The sequence below is a fragment of the Pan troglodytes genome, chromosome 1 (genome assembly GCF_028858775.2).
Source record: "Pan troglodytes isolate AG18354 chromosome 1, NHGRI_mPanTro3-v2.0_pri, whole genome shotgun sequence".
NCBI lineage: Eukaryota > Metazoa > Chordata > Mammalia > Primates > Hominidae > Pan > Pan troglodytes.
The window spans coordinates 13,044,007-13,067,713 of record NC_072398.2 but is presented as its reverse complement, the minus strand read 5'-3'; the positions used below and the strand labels follow the sequence as shown (position 1 = coordinate 13,067,713).

At 48.4% G+C, this 23,707-nt stretch overlaps 1 pseudogene; it reads left to right on the top strand.

Annotated features, from left to right (window-relative positions):
- Window positions 1-10,588: 10,588 nt before the first annotated feature.
- LOC469719 (aconitate hydratase, mitochondrial-like) lies at window positions 10,589-12,892 on the top strand (annotated as a pseudogene).
- Window positions 12,893-23,707: the final 10,815 nt, after the last annotated feature.

The window sequence follows — 23,707 nt, the reverse complement described above, 5'->3', positions numbered from 1 at the left end:
TCTGGAAGGCAACTCGGGACATCTGGTCTGGCCAGCCCACCCACGTAATGCATTCAGCAGACCTGCCCCCTACACAGAGGGCTGAGCCTCTGAGCTCCCACAGGCTCTACCTTATAAGCAAAGACTGAAGAGTCTTTGTTCATAAGGAAGAGAGAAGAAAGAAAAGAAGTAATTAAACAGAATTGCAGGAGCTCCTAGAGTCTGTCAGTTTCTTCAGAGCCACGCCAGGGTCTCACCTATCTTTGTAGGCTGCTCAGTAGAAGTGAGGCACCCAGTGGGTGCTGGCTGAGGTCTCCTCTCCCTCGGCAGGGTCCCTTCTGATGGCCTCCCTCCTCCATCTGCAACAATCCCCTGCACCCCTGTGGGCTTCCTTCTTCCCACCACCTCTGCATGCTGGGCCCTCTGGGTTCTGTCTTCTTCCTATTGGAAGCTCCCTTTCCAAATGACCTCCTGTCCTCTGCTGGCCCAGACCTCCCCTTACGTGCTGTGAATCCCCCATCTCCAACTCCAGCCCAGTCTCTCTTCTCAACACGCAGTGGCCACTTCCATCCATGTCCCCCAGGCATCCTAAATTCAGCACTTCCAAAACTGGAATTCACAGGTTTCCCAAATGCACTTGCACGCCTGGGTTCCTCATCCAGCCCAAGACACCACCTTTCCCCGACTCGCTCTGTCTAAAAGCCGAGTCTTCTTCGACTTCCTTCCCTCTTTCCCTCGTGCCTAACGATAGTAATAGTATTGCTCATATGCATTGAGTACATCCAGTGTACTAGACAGTATACGAATCCCCAGCAGTTTCCTTTGATACACCTACTACATGAGGCAGGTACTATTATCAACAGCATTTTATGGATGAGGAAGTGGGGTGCAGAGAGCTGGCTCGAGGGGGCAGAGCTGATGGAGAGCTGGACTGAGACTGGGATCTGTTTGATTCCAGAGCTTGAGCCTTTTGCACCACTCTGCCCCATCTTTGACCGCCACACACCCTAAAAACAAAACAAAACCCAAAACACTCCACCACTGAACAATTTTGGTGACCACTGTCCCACCTCTGGGAGGGCTGGGAGTCCCCAGAAAACACAGAAGTAGCTCCCAGGCCCGTAATTCACCCCAACATTTTTGGTTCTAGAAATGCAAAGCAGCCACATTGGCCCAAGCCAGCGACACCGCGCGGCCCTGCGCTTCCCACAGCCCTGGGCCCGGCAAGGCTGAAATCAAGTCTAGAAGATGGCAAGGTGGGAAGGAACGCTCCTCTTTCATCTTGCTTCAGAGAAAACCTTCGCCAGTCTCAGCATCATCAGTACACATGTGGCCTGCTCTTCAGCGGATCTCACCAGTAACACCTTCTGGCATTTGGGCTAGAGACCGGGCCCCTGAGGCCGCCCTGGGAAGCCTGAGGTGTGGAGGGGGATTCAGGATGTGCCTCTGTTCGTGTATGTGCAAGTGTGAGTATGAGTGTGTGTGTGAATGTGGAGGTGGGTGAGTGCATGAATGTGTGTGTGTGAATTTGAGTGTCGTGGGTGTCTCTGTATGCATGTGTGTGTGTACATGGTGTCTTTGTATGCATGTGTGTGTGTGGGTGTTGTATGTGTACGTGTGTGCATGTGTATGTAAATGTAATTCTGTGGGTGTGTGTGTGAGTATATGTGTCAGAGTGTCATGTGGGTACATGTGAGTGTTGTGTGGGTGTGAGTGTGCATGAGTGTGTGAGTGCTATGTGAGTGTGTGGTGTGTGTGTTTGTGTGTTATGTAGGTGTGTTTGTGGGTGTTGTATGTGTGAAGGTGGCCGTGTATGTGGGTGAGTGTTATGTGGGGGTGAGTATGTGTACGCGTGGGTGAGTGTGGGTGAGTGTTGTGTTATATGGGTGTGAGTGTGCATGAGTGTGTGAGTGCTATGTGAGTGAGTGTGTGGTGTGTGTGTTTGTGTGTTATGTAGGTGTGTTTGTGGGTGTTGTATGTGTGAAGGTGGCCGTGTATGTGGGTGAGTGTTATGTGGGGGTGAGTATGTGTACGCGTGGGTGAGTGTGGGTGAGTGTTGTGTTATGTGGGTGTGAGTGTGCATGAGTGTGTGAGTGCTATGTGTGTGGTGTGTGAGTTTGTGTGAGAGTGTTATGTGGGTGTCTGTGGGTGTTGCGTGTGTGAATGTGGATGTGCATGTGGGTGAGTGTTATGTGGGTGTGAGTGTGTGGTGTGAGAGTTTGTGTGAGAGTGTTATGTGGGTGTTTGTGGGTGTTGTGTGTATGAATGTGGATGTGCATGTGGGTGAGTGTTATGTGGGTGTATGTGTATGCGTGGGTGAGTGTGGTGAATGTTGTGTCAGTGTGAGTGTCCATGAGTGTGTGGTGTGTGTGAGTGCTATGTGAGTGTGTGTGTGGGGTCTGAGTGTGTGTGTGTGAATGTGGCTGCGCGTGTGAGTGTTACGTGGGTGTGAGTATGTGTATGCGTGGGTGAGTGTGGTGAGTGTTGTGTCAGTGTGAGTGTCCATGAGTGTGTGGTGTGTGTGAGTGCTATGTGAGTGTGTGTGTGGGGTCTGAGTGTGTGTGAGAGTGTTATGTGGGTGTTGTGTGTGTGAATGTGGCTGTGCATGTGAGTGTTACGTGGGTGTGAGTATGTGTATGCGTGGGTGAGTGTGGGGAGTGTGAGTGTGCATGAGTGTGCATGAGTGTGTGGGCACAGAATTTATCTGATCCCAAACCATTTTCACACCTACTCTCCCATTCGGAGGCCCATCAAAGGCCCCCCAAGCACTCCCCTGTCCCTCCCGCCTGTGGAAGGGCCGCTCCTGCTCTGAGGTCTCCTAGCACAGCCCGTCTTGCACAGTGGCCATTTCCTGCTTGCATGGTAGTTATTTGTACCATTGTCTCTGCTCCTTCTAACTGGACGTCTCCTGAGGACAACACAGCGTCCGGTCTGTCGTTGTCTTACCGAAGCCACCAGCACACAGTAGGTGCTCAACAAATAGCTGGTGAAGGCTGGGCACGGTGGCTCACACCTGTAATCCCAGCACTTTGGGAGGCCAAGATACGAGGATTCCTTAAGCCCAGCAGTTCGAGACCAGCCTGGTCAACATAGCGAAGCCCCGTCTCTATTTAAAATGTATGTAACTGGTGAACTCGTATCAACCCACCCCCCAGCTCAGTGTTCTCCACAGAGTCCTTGGGGGTGTTTTCTCTCCCCTACATTTCTGCTTTCAGCCCCAGGAACACCTGCCCCGGCAGCCTGGGGTGAGTGGGTGGGACAGCAGCTCCCTGCAGGCTTTGGTGAGGGTGGCCCCACCCGGAACTCCACATGAGGTCAACCTCCCTGGTCTGTAAGTCATCACAGAGAGGCTGAGAACCTGGCTGAGGCACTGGAGGGGCCGTGCGCGGTGACGGGACGCGCTCAGCCTTCTAGGGGCCTCAGTTTCCCCTCTTGGCACTAGGAGCAGCACCTTCCCACCCACTTCACAGGCCGTTGCAAGATGATAGCGGCGGCAGCTTTTGAAAAGCTCTGAATGATATCAGACAACAAATCACAGCACTGAAAAAACAGGTCTAGTGCTTTCGGTGTGAGAAAAGGTTATTTTTCAGTGTGCTGAAATACTGTACAGCAATTAAGTTGCTGAAGATGGATTCGAATGAACTAAAACTTAAACGTGGCAGAGAGAAAGCAGCCTGAGGCATGGCTGACTCTGCTCTTTGGTGTGGAAATGAAGCCCAGCGGCCTGGGGCTTGGCCTTTGTAGATCAGCCTCCGAAGGTGAAGCTGGAATGAGGGAAGGCATCTGCCCCCAACACCAGGTGTCTGAGGCTCTGGCCCCACCCCACAAAAGGGAGACACTCTCCAGCAAAGCTGCCGCTAAGCAGGGGCTCGGCGGTGACTGCAGCTGGTGCATCTTTTCTTGTTTCCGTTTTGCTGTGGTCACTTGATTTTAGAAGTTGCTGGAGGTACCTGTCCACCCCCTCCTCAGACAAGGGCTGGGTTGGTTTGCAGGTAGAATCACTTTCCCTTTTCTCTGGACTTGATTTTCAGGCCAGTGGACTTGCGCAGCCTTTGTTTTGCCTGTTGTCCCTTCTCTAGTCCTTGGCTATGTTGCTGAATATTAGCACAGTATTTGTAAGGGAGGGTGGGTTGGAGTAGAATGAAAATTCAACCATTTTTGCCTGACAGCAGATTTGATAGAAGTTTTAGTAGAGGAGAAGTTAGAATGTAACTAATGATTCATTAAATATATGTTTTCTATATTTCTTCTTATAAGAGATTTTCGACATCAATCATGTATCAAAGAACAGAATATACATACAATTTCCATTTTGTCAGTTTTACCCAATTCATCCACATCATGCAGAAACAGAAGTTTCCAGTAGATGGCGCCAAAGTCTGTCTTTTCTCCGCCTCCCTGCGCGCTCTTCGTTGTTTCAAGATCGGCACATCAACCCTCCAGAAAATGACATTTCTTTATCAGCGCAGACCAGCACGAGGTGCTCTCCACAGCAGAAAATCCCAGTAAGATGTCTGGCAAGAAAAATAGCCCCAAGAGTCGTAGCACTGGGCAGTAAAACCAGAAGCCAGGAATCCTGGTTTCCAAACAGTTGATGGGTTTTGTGCCAGTTCAGTTTTGAAGAAACGGCCCTGCGGTACTGAGGGTCAGAGCCGTCTCCCATCTGCTCCCTCTCTTCCTCCCACTGGCCCCCATGGAAGCAGCTGCCCAAGCTTCTTGAGAAGGTGAGTGCCGGAACTCCAGGACAGGAAGAAGACTCTAAGCTTGGTCTTAAAAGACCACAAAGCGGCCGGGCGCGGTGGCTCACGCCTGTAATTCCAACACTTTGGGAGGCCGAGGCGGGCTGATCACGAGGTCAGGAGATCGAGATCGTCCTGGCTGACACGGTGAAACCTCGTCTCTACTAAAAATACAAAAAATTAGCCGGGCGTGGTTGCAGGCGCCTGTAGTCCCAGCTACTCGGGAGGCTGAGGCTGGAGAATGGCCTGAACCCAGGAGGTGGAGCTTGCAGTGAGCTTGCTGGATCACTCCAGCCTGGGCGACAGAGCGAGCCTCCATCTCAAAAACAAACAAACAAAAAACACCACAAAGCATGAGATCCAACAGCCTGGGCAACATGGCGAGACCTTGTCTCTAAAACAAAATTTTAAATTAAAAAAATTAGCCAGACATAGTGGTGTGCTTGAGCCGTAGAGGTCAAAGCTGCAGTGAGCTGTGATTATGCCACTGCATGCCAGCCTGGGCAATAGAGTAAGACCTTGTCTCAACAAACAAACAAACAAACAAACAAAAAGCCAAACAAACAAACAAAACCCCACGAGATCCTAAGGTTCCCATGGCCTTTCTTCTTACACTGGGCCCATGACTCTGCCTCAGGCTGTGACCGGGACATGAATGGAGAGGAAGGAAAGGGAAATGGTAAAGGGGGCAGGATTGTCTCCAAGTACTTCCCCAGGTCCAGGGGAAGAGGGCTGGCAGGTGAGGAAACCAGAGAATGGGAAACCCAGGCTGAACCCTGATGTTGAGCCCGAACGCTGATGCATTGCCGTCTGTGTGCTTAGCACAGTGAAAACTGCAAAGAGATGTGGTTCCTGGCCTCCAGGAGTTAACAATCAGGTGGAAAGAAAGTTCATTCCACCCAGGGATGCGTTGGAGCCAGCTAGCACCTTTGAGCTGATTGTGCACGTCTCTACACAATGAAACCATGACATTGTGTCAGTAGTTTCAAATCCGCCATGTGGGTGTGGGAGTATTCACACCAGAGAAATCAGCGAACTCCACAAATCAGGGCTCCCTCCACTCCCCCAGAGCTGAACTTTAAACATTTACCTGCATGCTGGTGACTCTGCCTCACTATAGCACAAACTGCTTAAATAAAGGTGGGGCGGGACATTTGGTCACAGTCGGGAAGCAGTTGAAAGTGTCATGGGTTTGAGTCTAAGGTCAAGCTCTTCCACTGATTGACTATCTGACCCTGATTATCTCCACCTCAGCCTCTGCCTCTCTTTAATGAGACTGATGCTATCTACCCTAGTTAGTTACAGAGTGGCTGGGAGGCTTAAATGTGATCGGTCTGTGTGGGTACTATGTAAATTATAATGGATTTTATCAAGGTAATAGATGCAGCTTTAAAAAATTCATAAAATAATGAGAATGAGGCCTACCAAATCCCAGTTTCATAAGGATACATATGATAATACGTATTTGTTTGATTTCCCATTTATTTAATAACACTTATTGACGCTTCCCATATGCTAGACGCTGCTAGTTGGGCAGTCTTAAGAGAAGATGTAAAAACACTTTGTAGATTACAAAGCTTTTTTTTTTTTTTTTTTTTTTGAGATGGAGTCTCACTCTGTCGCCCAGGCTGGAATGCAGAGGCGTGATCTTGGCTCACTGCAACCTCTGTCTCCAGGGTTCAAGTGATTCTCCTGCCTCAGCCTCCCAAGTAGCTGGGACTACAGGCATGCATCACCACACCCAGCTAATTTTTGTAGTTTTAGTAGAGATGGGGTTTCGCCATGTTGGCCAGGCTGGTCTCCAACTCCTGACCTCAGATGATCCGCCTGCCTGGGCCTCGCAAAGTGCTGGGATTACAGGTGTGAGCCACTGCACCCGGCTGATTACAAAGTTGTTTTTTTTTTTTGAGATGGAGTCTTGCTCTGTCACCCAGGCTGGGTGGAGTGCACTGGCGCAATCTCGGCTCACTGCAAGCTCCGCCTCCTGGGTTCATGCCATTCTCCTGCGTCAGCCTCCCGAGTAGCTAGCTGGGACTACAGGCGCCCACCACCACGCCCGGCTAATTTTTTTTGTATTTTTAGTAGAGACGGGGTTTCACCGTGGTCTCGATCTCCTGACCTCGTGACCCGCCCGCCTCGGCCTCCCATACAAAGCTTTTATACAAGTCTTTTGTAAGGTAGAAGGCATCGTGCAAGGAAAAATGTTGTTTTTCTCAGCTTTCTTCATCTTTTCCAATCTGGACACACATTTTCACTGCAACTAATATTATACCGATACTTTCATTAGACTAAAATACCTGGCAGCGGTCACAGACAATGGTGTGGAAAGGAAACCAAGACAAGAAAACATCCTTGCAATATTTGGCTGAGGCAGGAGAATGGCGTGAACCCGGGGGGCGGAGCCTGCAGTGAGCCGAGATCGCGCTACTGCACTCCAGCCTGGGCGACAGAGCGAGACTCCATCTCAAAAAAAAAAAAAAGCCATAATAAAATTTATACAAAATTATTTCTATGTATGTCTATATGAATAGGGAAGAATATATATTAAGATATTCACAGTGGCTATCTCTAGGTGGTAAGATTATTTTAATTAGCCTTTCTTGCTCATATGTAATTTTTATTTTCTCTACAAAAATTGGCTACGAAATTTTGGAGATAAAAACTGAGAAGTAAAAGATCTTCATGCAGCTATTTATTTTGTAGAATTACAAATATGGATTTGAAAGGAGCCTTACAGGTCATCTGGTTTCATACGATGGGGAAACTGAGGCTGAAGGAGATGGGAAGGAAATAACTGAGGACTTTGAGTTTTCTCTGAATTTGCATTCTCTTTTTTCTCTCCAAATGTGTGTGCGGAGCTTTTGATAATTAATCTAAACCTGTATACTCTACAATGAGATTTTCATCTTTCATTATCTTTCTGACTTTTTGATGTATCTGCTTCCTCTGGTATGGTCATTTGTCTTTGCCTTGTTTCTAATTTTTTTTTTTTTTTTTAACATTCAACTGACTGCCTGGTTTCTCTTTTCTTTGAAAGACTCTTGATGTAAATAAGCCCTTTATCCCTATCTGGCCTCTTTAATTATGTCTTCTCACGTTTGCTTTCTGCTCTCTACCGACTAATTTCTCAGAAATTTGCAAGGGTGAATCACAATGCCTCCAAGCCATGATTCCCAGAATCAGAAAATTGCTTTTTAAATTTGAGGTAGACTGAAACGTTTTTCATCCACGTATAGTATATGATCGAATACACCAGCCTTTGCTTTCTGGACCGCAGCGTTTACATCTGCCAGGTGGATGTTTTCCCAGCGTGCATGATGACTGCTTCTTGTTGAAAGCATCTTGGAAAATCTGAAGCCCTTTCCACCTCAACAGCACAGGCTGGGCTGGTGTGCTGGGCTCATCCCTGTAATTCCAGCTGTTTGGGGGACAAAGGCAGGAGGATTACTTGAGTCCAGGAGTTCAAGACCAGACTGGGCAACACAGTGAGACCCTATCTGTATTAAAAATAAATTAGTCGGGCATGGTGGTACATGGCTGTAATTTCAGCTACTTATGAGGCGGAAAGATTGCTTGAGCCCAGAAGTTCGAAGCTGCAGTGAGCTATGATCATGGCACTGCACTCCAGCCTGGGCAACAGAGTGAGATCCTGTCTCAAAGCAAACAAAAACAGCATGAGGCTGGGTACAGTGGCTCATGCCTGTAATCCCAGCACTTTGGGAAGCCGAGGGGGGGCAGATCACTTGAGGCCAGGAGTTCGAGACCAACCTGGCCAACATGGTAAAACCCTATTTCTACTAAAAAATACAAAAATTAGCCAGGTGTGGTGGCACATGCCTATAATCCCAGCTACTCGGGAGGCTGAGGCATGAGAATCACTTGAGCCTGGGAGGCGGAGGTTGCAGTGAGCCGAGATCATGCCACTGCACTTCAGCCTGGGCAACAGAGTGAGACTCTGTCTCAAAAACAAAAAACCAAACCAAACCAAAACAGCACCAGATACTTGACTGCTAGATTGCACATGAGCAAATGGATTTGGGGCTAGAGATTGCGAAAGAAGCCTAAGCCACCTTCCAAGATGTGAAGTGTTGGGCTGCACACAGGGAAAGTCCAGAGAGGCAGGGTGAAACATCAGAACAAGTGACTTTGACTCCTGTTTTTGTTGAAGCCTCTCTGTGACACACAGTTATCCAGCTTGGAACATCTCTGGGTATAGTTTGGCTCCTTATCTGTGGCCTCTTCGAAAAGTGTCAATCATGAGGGTTGAAACACCCGCCTACATACACACACACTTAGTGAATGAATTGACACAAGCCTCCAGATTCTTTTTTGAGAGTAGAATAGCACTCACTGTCCAATAGAAATATGATGCAGGCCCCAAAGCTGAGCCATATATGCAATTTAAAGTTTTTAGCAGCTTCTTTTTTTTTTTTTTTTTTTGAGATGGAGTTTTGCTCTGTCGCCCAAGCTGGAGTGCGGCAGCACGATCTCAGCCGATCTCAGCTCACTGCAATCTCCGCCTCTTGCACCCAAGCGATTCTCGTGCCTGAGCCTCCCAAGTAGCTGGAATGACAAGTGTGCACCACCATGCCCTGCTAATTTTTGTATTTTTAGTAGAGACAGAGTGTTGCCATGTTGGCCAGGCAGGTCTCGAACTCCTGACCTCAGGTAATCACCCCGCCTCGGCTCCCAAAGTGCTGGGATTACAGGCATGAGCCACTGCATCCGGCCATTAGCAGCCTCATTTAAAAAGGTAAAAAGAAATATGACAATAATTATAATAACATAATCAATATTTTAAATGATTGTTGAGGGCCGGGCGCGGTGGCTCACGCCTGTAATCCCAACACTTTGGGAGGCCGAGGCGGGTGGATCACTTGAGGTCGGGAGTTCGAGACCAGCCCGACCAACATGGAGAAACCCCATCTCCCCTAAAAATGCAAAATTAGCTGGGCGTGGTGGTGCATGCCTGTAATCCCAGCTGCTCAGGAGGCTGAGGCAGGAGAATCGCTTGAACCTGGGAGACGGAGGTTGTGGTGAGCCGGGATTGCGCCATTGCACTCCAGCCTGGGCAACAAGAGTGAAAGTCCATTTCAGAAAAAAAAAATTGTTGAAGTATTTTACATTCTTTTGCGCCTACTAAGTCTTCAAAACCCAGTGTGACTTTTACACTGAGGGCGCGTCTCCATTCCAACTAGCCACAGCTGAAGTGGTCAGCAGCCACATGGGGCTAGCGGCCTGCAGGCCGGACAGCACCAGTCCAGGTGTATCCAGCGAGTTGCTGAGGATGGCAGGATGGAAAGGAGGAGTGTGAAATCGTGCCTGGAATGTCCAAGCGGATTTAATCTTATTGGTTAAAGATGTCCACTAGGTGGCGATATATGCAAGGAATGAAAATTTACTATGTGGCTGACATTGTTAATATATGCAATTATTTGTAGATATAATTCAGTATTTCCATCATCCCTGCAAGATGAGTAACAGGATGTTCACTTTGCGGATGAGGAAAATGAACCTTAAGCAACCTAGGCGTCTGGTGAAAGGGTTTCCAGCCAGCAACCGGAGGAGGCAGGAATCATGCCAGGTGTGTCTGGTGCCGGAGCCCAGAGGCTTCCCAGATCCGCACACTTCATGCTCACTCATCTGCCAGCCACACAGAGGTCCTGGATGTCTGGTGGGCGATGAGCAAGCGACAGAGAGTCTGTGTGATGAGGTTGCTCAGGCTGATGTGACAACAGTGAGAAGAGGCGTCTCATCTTATCCCTAACCAGACGGGGTTAGGGATGGCGTCTTGGAGCAGCCAACCGGAGAGATTGACATCGCTGATAAAGAGGCAGATTCATACGACCTCATCTTTGTCAGTGCACAAAATGGCTCCCTACAGCCCACTGGTGACCCGGCTGCAGAAAGCTCTGGGTGTGCGGCAATACCATGTGGCCTCAGTCCTGTGCCAACGGGCCAAGATGGCGATGAGCCACTTTGAGCCCAATGAGTACATCCACTATGACATGCTAGAGAAGAACATTAACATTGTTTGCAAACGACTGAACTGGCCTCTGACCCTCTTGGAGAAGATCGTGTATGGACACCTGGATGACCCAGCCAGCCAGGAAATCGAGCAGGGCAAGACACCTGTGGCTGTGGCCAGACCGCGTGGCCATGCTGCAGTTCATCAGCAGTGGGCTGCCCAAGGTGGCCATGCCGTCCACCATCCACTGTGACCATCTGAAAGAGGCCCAGCTCGGGGGCGAGAAAGACCTGCGCCAGGCCAAGGACATCAACCAGGAAGTTTATAATTTCCTGGCAACTGCAGGTGCCAAATATGGCGTGGACTTCTGGAGGCTTGGATCTGGAATCATTCATTAGATTATACTGGAAAACTATGCATACCTTAGGGTTCTTCTGATTGGCACTGACTCCCACACCCCCAGTGGTGGCGGCCTGGGGGGAATCTGCATTGGAGTTGGGGGTGCCGATGCTGTGGAGATCATGGCTGGGATCCCCTAGGAGATGAAGTGCCCCAAGGTGATTGGCATGAAGCTAACAGGCTCCCTCTCCAATTGGACCTCACCCTAAGACGTGATCCTGAAGGTGTGGCAGGCATCCTCAAAGTGAAAGGTGGCACAGGTGCAATCGTGGAATATCACAGGCCTGGTGTAGACTCCATCTCCTGTGCTGGCATGGCGACAATCTGCAACATGGGCGCAGAAATTGGGGCCACCACTTCCGTGTTCCTTTACAACCACAGGATGAGGAAGTACCTAAGCAAGACCGGCCGGACAGACATTGCCAATCTAGCTGATGAATTCCAGGATCACTTGGTGCCTGACCCTGGCTGCCATTATGACCAACTAATTGAAATTAACCTCAGTGAGCTGAAGCCGCACATCAATGGGCCCTTCACCCCCGACCAGGCTCACCCTGTGGCAGAAGTGGGCAAGGTGGCAGAGAAGGAAGGATGGCCTCTGGACATCCGAGTAGGTCTGATTGGTACCTGCAACAGTTAAAGCTATGAAGATCCCGGGCGCTCAGCAGCTGTGGCCAAGCAGGCACTGGCCCATGACCTCAAGTGCAAGTCCCACTTCACCATCACTCCAGGCTCCGAGCAGATCCGCGCCACCATTGAGTGGGACAGCTACGCACAGATTTTGAGGAATGTGGGTGGCATCGTCCTGGCCAATGCTTGTGGCCCCTGCATTGGCCGCGGGGACACGAAGGACATCAAGAAGGGGAAGAAGTACACAATCGTCACCTCCTACAACAGGAACTTCACGGGCTGCAATGACGCGAACCCTGAGACCCATGTCTTCGTCACGTCCCCAGAGATTGTCACAGCCCTGGCCATTGTGGGAATCCTCAAGTTCAACCCAGAGACCAACTACCTGATGGGCAAAGATAGGAAGAAGTTCAAGCTAGAGGCTCCGGATGCAGACGACCTTCCCCAAGCGGAGTTTGACCCAGGGCAGGACCCCTACCAGCACCCCCCACAGGACAGCAGTGGCCAGCACGTGGATGTGAGCCCCACTAGCCAGCGCCTGCAGCTCCTGGAGGCTTTTGACAAGTGGGATAGCAAGGACCTGGAGGACCTGCAGATACTCATCAAGGTCAAAGGGAAGTGTACTACTGACCACATCTTGGCTGCTGGCCCCTGGCTCAAGTTTTGTGGGCGCTTGGACAACATCTCCAACAACCTGCTGACTGGTGCCATCAACATTGAAAACAGCCAGGCCAACTCCGTGTGCAGTGCCGTCACCCAGGAGTTTGGCCCCGTCCCTGACACTGCCCGCTACTACAAGAAACATGGCATCAGGTGGGTGGTGATCGGGGACGAGAACTCGAGCCAGGAGCACGCAGTGCTGGAGCCTCCCCACCTCTGGGGCCGGGCCATCATCACCAAGAGCTTTGCCAGGATCCACAAGACCAACCCGAAGAAGCAGGGCCTGCTGCCCCTGACTTTTACTGACCCAGGCGACTACAACAAGGTTCACCCTGTGGACAAGCTGACTATTCAGGGCCTGAAGGACTTCGCCCCTGACAAGCCCCTGAAGTGCATCATCAAGCACCCCAGTGGGACCCAGGAGACCATCCTCCTGAACCACACCTTCAATGAGATGCGGATCAAGTGGTTCTGTGCCGGCAGTGCCCTCAACAGAATGAAGGAGCTGCAGCAGTGAGGGCAGTGCCTCCCAACACACCCCCAACCTCGCCCCCCAGGGCTGGCGTCATGTTCAAGTTCAGCTCCACGTGCGCCATCAGCAGATCCGATCCATCCAGCCATGGGTTCTGATTCCAAGATGGTGTGACCAGACATGCTTCCTGCTCCCCGCTCAGCCCACAGAGTGACTGTGGTTGGGGGAGGTTCTTAAAACAACTTTTTAGCCCCTGCCTTCCTATTTTTAGTGTTTGGTTCCAATCTTAAGCAGCTCCATGCAACTGTATTTATTTTTATTGACAAGACTCCCATCTAAAGTTTTCCCCCTGCCTGAACATTTTATTGGTGGCCGAAGGATTCTAGAGAACCTGTTGTTCTTGTAAGGAAAACAAGAAGCCAAAAAAAAAAAAAAAAAATTTAAAAAGGCAGATTCAGCAAGCTGCTGTGGGGAGGTATTAAGGGCAGCTGTTTGGGGGATCACACATAACACCACATGGCTAGAATAGGGTCCAGGGTCCAGGGTATGCTGTGGGGTGAACGTGTGGGGTGAGAGCAGTAGACATGTCTGCAGTGGGCACAGCACCGAGGGTATTCTACCTCCAGAGCAGTGGGATTTAAGCAGGTGATTGATATGAAGAGTTTTACTACTTAGAGGGCTCCAGACCCCAGATGCAGAGCGTTGAGCAAATGAGGCACCTGGCCCAGGGATGATCCCTGGACTGCCTTTGCAAATTTGAATGACAAGTTTAACCACACGCAGTTACCCTGCAGCGTAGGACCTGTCCTAGCCAACAGAACAGAGCAAGAGTTCTGGAAGGTGTTTGATGTTTGCACCATATGCTGCGGAGTCCCACAAATCTAAACTCAAGCTCTGGCTTTGCCATTCACTAGTACCATAACTTCCGGCAACCCTTAATTTTTGTATCATAAAGTAGGAATAATGCTGGGATCAGTGGGTTGAGCTGCTGTGAGGATTAAATGAAGCATTGCTTGCAAGGTCATGTTACCAAAGCAGTCCCACAGTGGAGTGTTCAGGACCACGAGTGGATGGCGGCACCGGACTCTGAAATTCTCATCCGGTCCCCTCCTGTGTCGCACGTACGTCAGCACGTGGCCGGGTGTGGATACCTGCCCCATGAGCCACGTGTTCATTCAGGAACTATTCCGACCTTACACACCAGGCCCTGGGCAGGGAAAGATGCTGCCTTCATGGAGCTGATAGCCTGGTCGGGGAGATAAATGGTAGTTAAATGACACAATGAATATATAAATAGAACCATGACAAGTGTTTCAGAGGGGAACCCTGTGTTCTAATTGGGGAGGTAGAGAAATGCTTGCTTGGTGTGTTAGTTTCCCAGCACTGTCATGACAAAGTACCACAAACTGAGGGGCTTGAAACGACAGGATTTTATTCTCACAGTTCTGGAGGCTGGAAGATCGAGATTGAGGTTAGGCAGGGCCGTGCACCCTCTGGAGGCCGTGGGGGAGGCTCCTTCCCGGCCCTTTCCCAGCATCTGGCATTGCTGGCAGCCCTTGGGATTCCTTGGCTTGTAGATGTATCACTCCAGTCTCTGCCTTTGGTGTCACATGAAATTCTCCCCTCTATCTCTGTCTGTGTCCAAACATCTCTTTCCTTTATACAAACACCAGTCATTGGATGTAGGCTTCCTACTCCAGCGTGATCTCATCTTAACTTGATTATATCTGCAAAGACCCCATTTCCAAATAAGGTCACTTTCACGGCTACAGCGGGGGGCAGGTTTGGGACTTCAAAATATCTTTTGGGGGAACACAAAAGATATATTTATATATATTTCCCCTACATCATTTGGGGAAGTGATATTTGAGCCAAGATCTGCAGCTTGAGAAAGTCTTATCCAGTCAAAGAGGTCAGGAAGCAGGTTCTGGGCAGGATGTGGCCTGTGCAAAGGCCCTGGGGCAGGAGGGAGCACAGCACCTACAAGGGACTGAGCAAGGGCAGAGGAAGGGATGGGCTTTGGGTACTGATTATCTTTAGGAGTGAAAGAGTTGCTAGGTATTATTATTGTTGTTTCTATATAAAGGATCACACAGGACAGGTCTCAGTGCCCCGTCCTGATGTGCCGTCCAAGCTGCTCAATCTGTTTTCCTGCTGTATGCCTCACACCCAGTTCTTTTCCTATCACGTATCATTCAGAGCAATGTGCAACCGCAAATATTTCTAAATGGGGAGAACTCAGGCAGATGGCGCAGCATGCCTTCAGCTCAGTGCACAGACTCTGCCCCAGACAACCCACCTGTGTGTCCACATTCCCCACTGACTGAGCACCTCCTGAGGGTGGGGGGCATATCATGTTAATATTTGTACATCCAACATTTCATGAAATGTTATGAACATCAGAGGAGTTTTATAAGTGTTTGCTAAATGTTACTGACTTAGGTAATTTCAGGGTGTGGCCAATTCCATCCGAAGGGCGTTATTTATCTTGTCACTAACCGTATCCTAGAGAAGTTATTAAGCATCCGTCTAATTCAAAGGAAAATGGGTAGATGGTGGGAGGATTAGAGAGTGGACGCCATGTTGGAATGCAGGGGTAGGGGAAAGCCAGCTTGCTAATCAGAATGTCAGTGAAGGCTGGGAGCTGGGGCTCACGCCTGTCATCCCAGCACTTTGGGAGGCTGAGGCGGGAGGATCAGTTGAAGCCAGGACTAGCCTGGGGGAACACAATGAGACTGTGTCTCTACAAAAAAAAAAAAAAAAAAATTAAATACATTAACCAGGTGTGGTGGCACATGCCTGTAATCCCAGCACTTTGGGAAGCTAAGGTGGGCAGATTGCTTGAGCCCAGGAGTTCAAGACCAACCTGGGCAATATGACAAAACCCCATCTCTACAAAAAATATAAAAATTAGCCAGGTATGATGGTGCACACCTGCAGCCCAAGTTACTCAGGAAGGTGAGGTGGGAAGATCACCTGAGCCCAGGGAGGTCGAGGCTACAGTGAGCCGTGATGGTGCCACTGCACTCCATTCTGGGTGTCAAAGTGAGATCATGTCTCTAAATAAATAAATAAATAATTGTTCTATAGAATTTTATTGATTTAAGAAAATATTCAGAATAGATTTATAAGTAAAAAATTTAAAAGGTATATATACATAGGCCGGGTGTGGTGGCTCACTTTGGGAGGCCTTTGGGAGGCCAAGGTACGTGGATCACCTGAGATCGGGAGTTTGAGACAGTCTAACCAACATGGAGAAACCCCGTCTCTACTAAAAATACAAAAATTAGCCAGGTGTGGTGGTGGGTGCCTGTAATCCCAGCTACTCGGGAGGCTGAGGCAGGAGAATCACTTGAACCTGGGAGATGGAGGTTGCAGTGAGCCAAGATTGTGCCATTGCATTCCAGCCTGGGCAACAAGAGCAGAACTCCGTCTCAGAGAAAAAAAAAAAAAGGCATATATACGTGTGTGTTGATTTGTGTATAGAATAAGACATGCATTTAAAAAAAAAAAGGTAGGATTGCAAGTGGGGATTTTTCTTTTTCTTTTCTTTTTTTTTTTTTTTTGGAGACGGAGTTTCGCTCTTGTTTCCCCGGCTGGAGTGCAATGGTGTGATCTTGGCTCAGCACAACCACCGCCTCTTGGGTTCAAGCGATTCTCCTGCCTCGGCCTCCCAAGTAGCTGGGATTACAGGCATGTGCCACCACGTCTGGTTAATTTTTGTATTTTTAGTTGAGACGGGGTTTCTCCATGTTGGTCAGGCTGGTCTCGAACTCCCAACCTCAGGTGATCTGCCCAACTTGGCCTCCCAAAGTGCTGGGATTACAGGTGTGAGCCACCGCACCCAGCTCCGGTTTTTTTCTGTTTCTGAATTTTCCTATGTGTGTTGCATGGAACCATTATAATTAATTTTAAAAAGCAAATATATTTCATTTGTCTCTTGAAAACTTAAAACAACTCTTTATAAGAATTTTACATGTGCAAGATGGTATACTATATAGTCATTTACAATAATGTTTTAAAAGAATATTCCATAATATGAGAAAATATTCATGCTATATTTAGTGGAAGGAATAGGTTATGTAAAATATACTGTTTTTGTTTGTTTGTTTGTTTGTTTGTTTGAGATGGAGTTTTGCTCTTGTTGCCCAGGCTGGAGTGCAATGGTGTCATCTCGGCTCTCTGCAACCTCTGCTTCCCAGGTTCAAGCGATTCTTCTGCCTCAGCCTCCCGAGTAGCTGGGATTACAGGCATGCACTACCACACCTGGCTAATGTTTTGTATTTAGTAGAGACGGGGTTTCACCATATTGGTCAGGCTGGTCTCGAAGTCCTGACCTCAGGTGATCCACCCACCTCAGCCTCCCTAAGTGCTGGGATTGCAGGCATAATCCACCACACTTGGCCAATATACCATAATTTTTAAAAGGGCATTTACAGAAAGACTATCAGTAAGTCTGGTATAATACATATAAACTGTGGGGTTACGAGGAATTCATATCTGCTTCTTTATACTTTTCTGTATTTTCCAGATTTTTAATTATGAATATGAATATGAGTATGAAGCTATAATAAGAAAAGTTATTTAAAAGTCACATTATCAAATTGTTCAGGTTATCATGGCCAGGCAGGGTGGCTCATGCCTGTAATCCCAACACTTTTCGAGGCCGAGGTGGGCAAATTGCTTGAGCCCAGGGGCTCGATACCAGCCTGAGCAACATGGCAAAACCTTGTCTCTACAAAAACTATAAAAATTAGCCAGATATGATGGTGCACACCTGTGATTCCAGCTACTAGGGAGGCTGCAGTGGGAGGATTGCTTGAGCCCAGGAGGCAGAGTTTGCAGTGAGTCATGATTTCACCACTGCACTCCAGCCTGGGCAAAAGAGCAGGACCCTGTCTCAAAAAAGAAAAAAAAAAGTGTCAAGTTGAGAGACAATGGTTATTTTTTATTTTTTATTTTTGAGATGGAGTCTCGCTCTGTCACTCAGGCTGGAGTGCAGTGGCACCATCTCGGCTCACTGCAACCTCCACCTCCCGGGTTCAAGTGATTCTTCTGCTTCAGCCTCCCAAGTAGCTGGGACTTCAGGCACGAGCCACCTCGCCCGGGTAATTTTTGTATTTTTAGTAGAGATGGGGTTTCACCATATTGGCCAAGCTGGTCTCAAACTCCTAGACCTCATGATCCGCCCACCTCGGCCTCCCAAAGTGCTGGGATTACAGGTGTGAGCCATTGCGCCTGGCCGACAATGATTATTTTTAATTTTATTCCATGGTTTTCTATATTTTCCAAATTCTTCTCAATAACATAAAAATGATTTCATATTGTATTAATTACTACAATGCAACATTGTAAGGTCGGGGGACGCTGATGGTGGTCTACCTCCTGATCCTCTAGTATGCAGTATTTCACCCAGGGTTTTCACAAGCAGTTTCTCATTTGGTCCTCAGAGGACCCTATACCTAGGTGAGGATGGCGGTGCTGCTTCTGAGAAGTCGCTGCCTCCTCTTCTCCCTTTAGCCTCCCTGGCAAAATAAGACACTTCGATTGCAGGGCCACAGTCAGTTCTGACTCTGATATCTTACAACACCTATCAGGGATCAGCCTGGACCTGTTACCTGAGCGGGGTGTGGCCTCCTTTCCTCTGAGCTTTCCTGACACCTGAAACTCCTGATCATTCAGCCCCTTACCTCTCCCAAGCTTTCAGCACAAGCTCTCCTCCTTAGCCTTCTAAATAAATAAACAACACCTGCACAGAACACTGCCATTTTCTGTAAGCTTTTCTTCCCCTTTAAAAATTGCAGTAAAATATACATAAGACAAAATGTATCATTTAAATCATTTTAAGTGTACAATTCAGTGGGGTGATATACATAAGACTAAATGTATCATTTAAATCATTTTAAGTGTAAAATCCAGTGCCTTTAAGTCCATTCACGATGTCGTTGCAACTGTCACCACCATCCAGCTCCGGAACTTCTTAATCATCCGTGGGTAAGCTTTTGAATCCATAATCTCATAACATTTTATTGCCGTCCTCATCGTCAGGTGAGGAAACTGAGGCTTTCTTCCTTACCTTGCTTTTATGTTTTCTCTTTAACACTTGCAGTCTGGCTTTTGCCCGTGGCTGTCCTGGAACTGACCCCTTTCAGGCTGTCAAAGGCCTCCTGGGGGCTGAATTTCATGGGCTGCTTCCTGGTCTTGTCTTTTTTCTGGTCTGCAGCACTTGACAATCTTGTTTTCCAATCTCTCTTAGAAATTATCTCCTCCCCAGGTTTCCATAATACTCTCTGTCTTGAGTTTCCTACTACTAATTCTTGGGTGTTTTCTTGTTCTTTTCTTTTCATGTTTTTCTGTTTGTTTGATTGTTTTGTTTCTTTTTGTTGTTTTGAGACGGAGTCTCGCTCTGTTTCCTAGGCTGGAGAGCAGTTGCTTTATCCTAGAACTTATGATGTAGTTGCCTGTGTGCCCATCTGTCTCCACAACAGAGCAAGGTCCTGGAAGCAGGAGTCGGGGCGTGGGGGAGGTCTTGCTTGTCCTCTTTATGTCTCAGTGCTTAGTGTACCTTATATTTGGACAATGAATAAATAAATGTGCGCTGCCCTAGAAAAGAGATCATTGTCTCGATGGAGTGAAAATCAGTAAGGGGTAGGTCTCGGCTCACTGCAACCTCCATCTCCCTGGTTCAAGTGATTCTCCTGCCTCAGTCTCCCGAGTAGCTGGGATTACAAGCGCCCACCAACCCGCCAGGCTAAATTTTTGTATTTTTAGTAAGAGATGGGGTTTCACCACGTTGGCCAGGCTGGCCTCGAACTCCTGACCTCAGTTGATCTGCGGGCCTCGGCCTCCCAAAGTGCTGGGATTACAGGCGTAAGCCACTGTGCCTGGCCTCTTTTCATGTTTTTATGTTTTGAGACGGAGTCTCGCTCTGTCACCCAGGCTGGAGTGCAATGGCGTGATCTCGGCTCACTGCAACCTCCACCTCCCTGGCTCAAGCGATTATCCTGCCTCAGCCTCTCAAGTAGCTGGGATTACAGGCGTGAGCTACCACCCGGCCTCTTTTCATGTTTTTAGATTAGTCTCCCCTTTTTATTTTATTTTATTTTTTAGATAGATACAGGGTCTCGCTATGTTGCCCAGGCTGGTCTCGAACTCCTGGACTCAAGCAGGGTCTTTTCTTCAGGCTTCTCCTTCTCCTGCCTCAGGAACTCATTCTAACTCCCTGCAATGTTTCAATAACCACTTGCCTGGTTTCCCTGCCTCTGGCCTTGCTAATTAGACAACTACGATCTTTCTACCAGGGAAGTGTGATCCTGCCCTCAAGTCTACAAGGGCGGCCTGAGCTGACATGATAACATCTAACCTCCTTAGTTAGATATAGGATGTCCCTTGTCATCTGGCCCCTGGTGACCTCTAACAATACCCCCACCCCCACTCCACCCCTTTACAGTCTGCAGTAGAACCGTCTGCAGTCCCAGTGCTGGAAGCCCAGGCTGCCTCATGCCTCCCTGTCTCTGCATACATGGTCGCTTTATCCTAGAACTTATGATGTAGTTGCCCGTGTGCCCATCTGTCTCCACAACAGAGCAAGGTCCTGGAAGCAGGGGTCGGGGGCGTGGGGGAGGTCTTGCTTGTCCTCTTTATGTCTCAGTGCTTAGTGTACCTTATATTTGGACAATGAATAAATAAATGTGCGCTGCTCTAGAAAAGAGATCATTGTCTTGATGGAGTGAAAATCAGTAAGGGGCAGAGCAAGGACTGGACATCAGGTCTTGGAAAGTTCTGACCCTTCCCACTAGGTAAACATCCTTTCTACTGAGGGGCCTCCCAGGGTGACAAAGCCTTAGAGGAAATGTACGCAGTCTCTGCATGGTCCTAAGGAAATAAAGTAAGTGTTGTAATCCTGGACTGGAGTAGAAAGACTTCTTACGGGGAGGCATTTTAAGGAGGGTGGAGAGGGGGATGCTTCCCGCCTCCGGATCACAGTCTACGAGAGCTTGCTGCTTTAGATGAGCTCACACCAGACCGAGACACAGGCAGAGCGGTGCGGCTGAAAGACATCTCTGCATCAGAAAACTTGAGTCCTGGTTTTTTCTAGATCTGCCGCTGACTAGCAGATCTCAGAAGGCCCAGCAGCCTTCAGGTGTAAAACAAAGGAGTATTTTCCATCTCTTTCAACCCGAAAATCCAGAAAGTGGGGACATCTGTGTTTAAAGATTGTTCAACATTTTTCAGATTAAACTGATCCACATTTTCCAAGGTATCAAAGTGGTGGCTGCATCCCCTCATGGTGCTGGGAATCACAGACTTCTCCCCTCACCCTTGACTGTGACCTGATTCTAGAAGACGGTTGCTGATAGAAATGTCCAAGTTATTCAAGGGGCTTCTCTAGAGGAAACAACTTCCGTTTCACTCTTGATTCTCTAGAGGAAACAACTTCTGTTTCACTCTTGATTTTCACTATTTTCACGTTACGGGTTGAGATAAATGGCCTTAGAGTTGACTCATCAAGGAGAGAGCGATTCTGCATAGAGTTCTTTGAAAGCCGGCTGTACTGAGTGAGATCCTAGGTCACTGCAGAGAAGGAAAGGGAAGAGAAGTGGTGAGGGAGAGGGGAACGGAGAGGGTCACGGAGAGGGACAGGGAGATTGGTTTCCTTTTACAAACCCGGCTGGTTTCCTCGGTAGTTGTGTGTGGTTTCCACCAAACCCACCTATCACTTAGTTAGGGCTGCTAATTAGGGGGCAGAGATGAGGACTGCTGTCTGTAGTGGTAAAGATGGTTACTAAGCAGGAGGCTGAGCTGGTGGTTGCAGCTGACACTGGAAATTCACCCAGCTTCGTCCCCCGGGAGATGTGCCACCCCCTACATCATAGGCAGCTGTGGGCCACAGGCATTTCGTTCTCCAAAATCCTACATTCATCTTACTTCATTTAATGTTTGCAGCCACATAAGAAGTAGAAAACATAACTTAATTTCTAGATTAGAAGACTGAAGTTTGGACAGAAAAAATAACTTGCCCAATGTCACCCAGCGGGCACACAGAGGAGCTGGGATTCAACATCAATGACTCCAGGACCATGGTCTGTCTCCACAAGACTAGTCTACCCACCTCGATTCTCTGCCTGTCAGGCCTTCTCCATTTTTCCACCTGCTAAATAAATCACACCTGGTTCCATCTCTCCTTCTTTCCTCCCCTAACCCAAGACTCTTTTTTGTTGTTGTTGTTTTGGAGATGGAGTTTGCTGTTGTTGCCCAGGCTGGAGTGCAGCGGCACGATCTCGGCTCACCACAGCCTCTGCCTCCCGGGTTCAAGCGATTCTCCTGCCTCAGCCTCCCGAGTAGCTGGGATTACAGGCACGTGCCACCATGCCCAGCTAATTTTTGTATTATTAGTAGAGATGGGGTTTCACCATGTTGCCCAGGGTGGTCTTGAACTCCTGACCTCAGGTGATCCACCCGCCTCAGCCTCCCAAAATGCTGGGATTACAGGCGTGAGCCACCATGCCCGGCCATATCCCATGACTCTCTAAAGCACTCTGTGGTTGTTTCTGGGTTATTTTCACTTCTCCAATTAGGAGGTAAGTTTTTTGGGGTCAAAGAGCATGTTTTCGACTTTGTTTTCATCCTATCCCAAATTGCCTGGTACCAAGCTTGGTAGCTGATGAGCCAACAGGGAACCCACGAATGACATTGTATTAGAAGATCACAGGCTTTGGGCTCAAGGAATGACCCTTCCCTTTTACAGTCCTGTCCACACCTCAACAGCCCTCTCGTAGCTCGGTGGATCTCAGCTGAATGTCGATGAGCCAGAGCTTCCCCTGACCACCCAAGCCCAAGTGTTGTCCCTGGCTATTCCTCCTCGTAGCATCTCTTTTTCCTCTTCATCGGACTTACTACAACGTGTACTCATAGGCTCATTTGAGTATCTACCTTATTTTCTCCACTAAAATGTGAACCCCAAGAGGCCAGGGACCATGGGCATTTTGACTCAAAACATATTCTTTGAATGACTTTAACAGAAACTTCCATCAACTTCTCAAAGGGCCAACCACATATGCAGTGAAGAGGGTTTCAAATGATGAATCAGGGACTTTTCCCTGTGTTCAGGCGTGAACCCCGACTCACCATGGGGTTGTATCCACATGCTCTCTCTTGACCTCAGTTCTTTACTTGCAAAGTAAGGATCATGGTTCTAGTCCCATTTACTCTCATAGGCTCTTGCCTGAAGAAAGTGAAATCATTTTAGCCTTGCTGTGTTGTTAAAGCCAAGGCCTAACGCCAACGTGACTAGTTATAAGCCCCTTGAGGAGGGGCTCACGTCTGACAAACACTCTGTCTCTCCCTCTCAACATAATTTTTGTGAACAGGCCAAGTAGATAAACAACTCAAAAAAATAAAAATATACAAAATGCATACAGTGACAACGTTCCCTTGCTCCTCTGTCCCCACCTCCCCAGGTCCCACCCTTAACCATTACTATTGGTTTTATTCATAGCATTCCAGAGTTTATTTTTATTTTTTAATTTTATTTTACTTTATTTTCTGAGATGGAGTCTTGCTCTGTTGCCCAGGCTGGAGTGCAGTGGCCCTATCTCGGCTCACTGCAACCTCTGCCTCCCGGATTCCAGCAATTCTCCTGCCTAAGCCTCTGGAGTAGCCGGGACTACAGGCGCCCACCACTATGCCTGGCTAATTTTTGTATTTTTAGTAGAGACGGGGTTTTGCCACGTTAGCCAGACTGGTCTCGAACTCCTGACCTTGGGTGATCCACCCGCCTCGGCCTCCCAAACTGCTGGGATTACAGACGTGAGCCACTGCACCTGGCTGCCATTTTAAAATATACAATTAAACCATTAT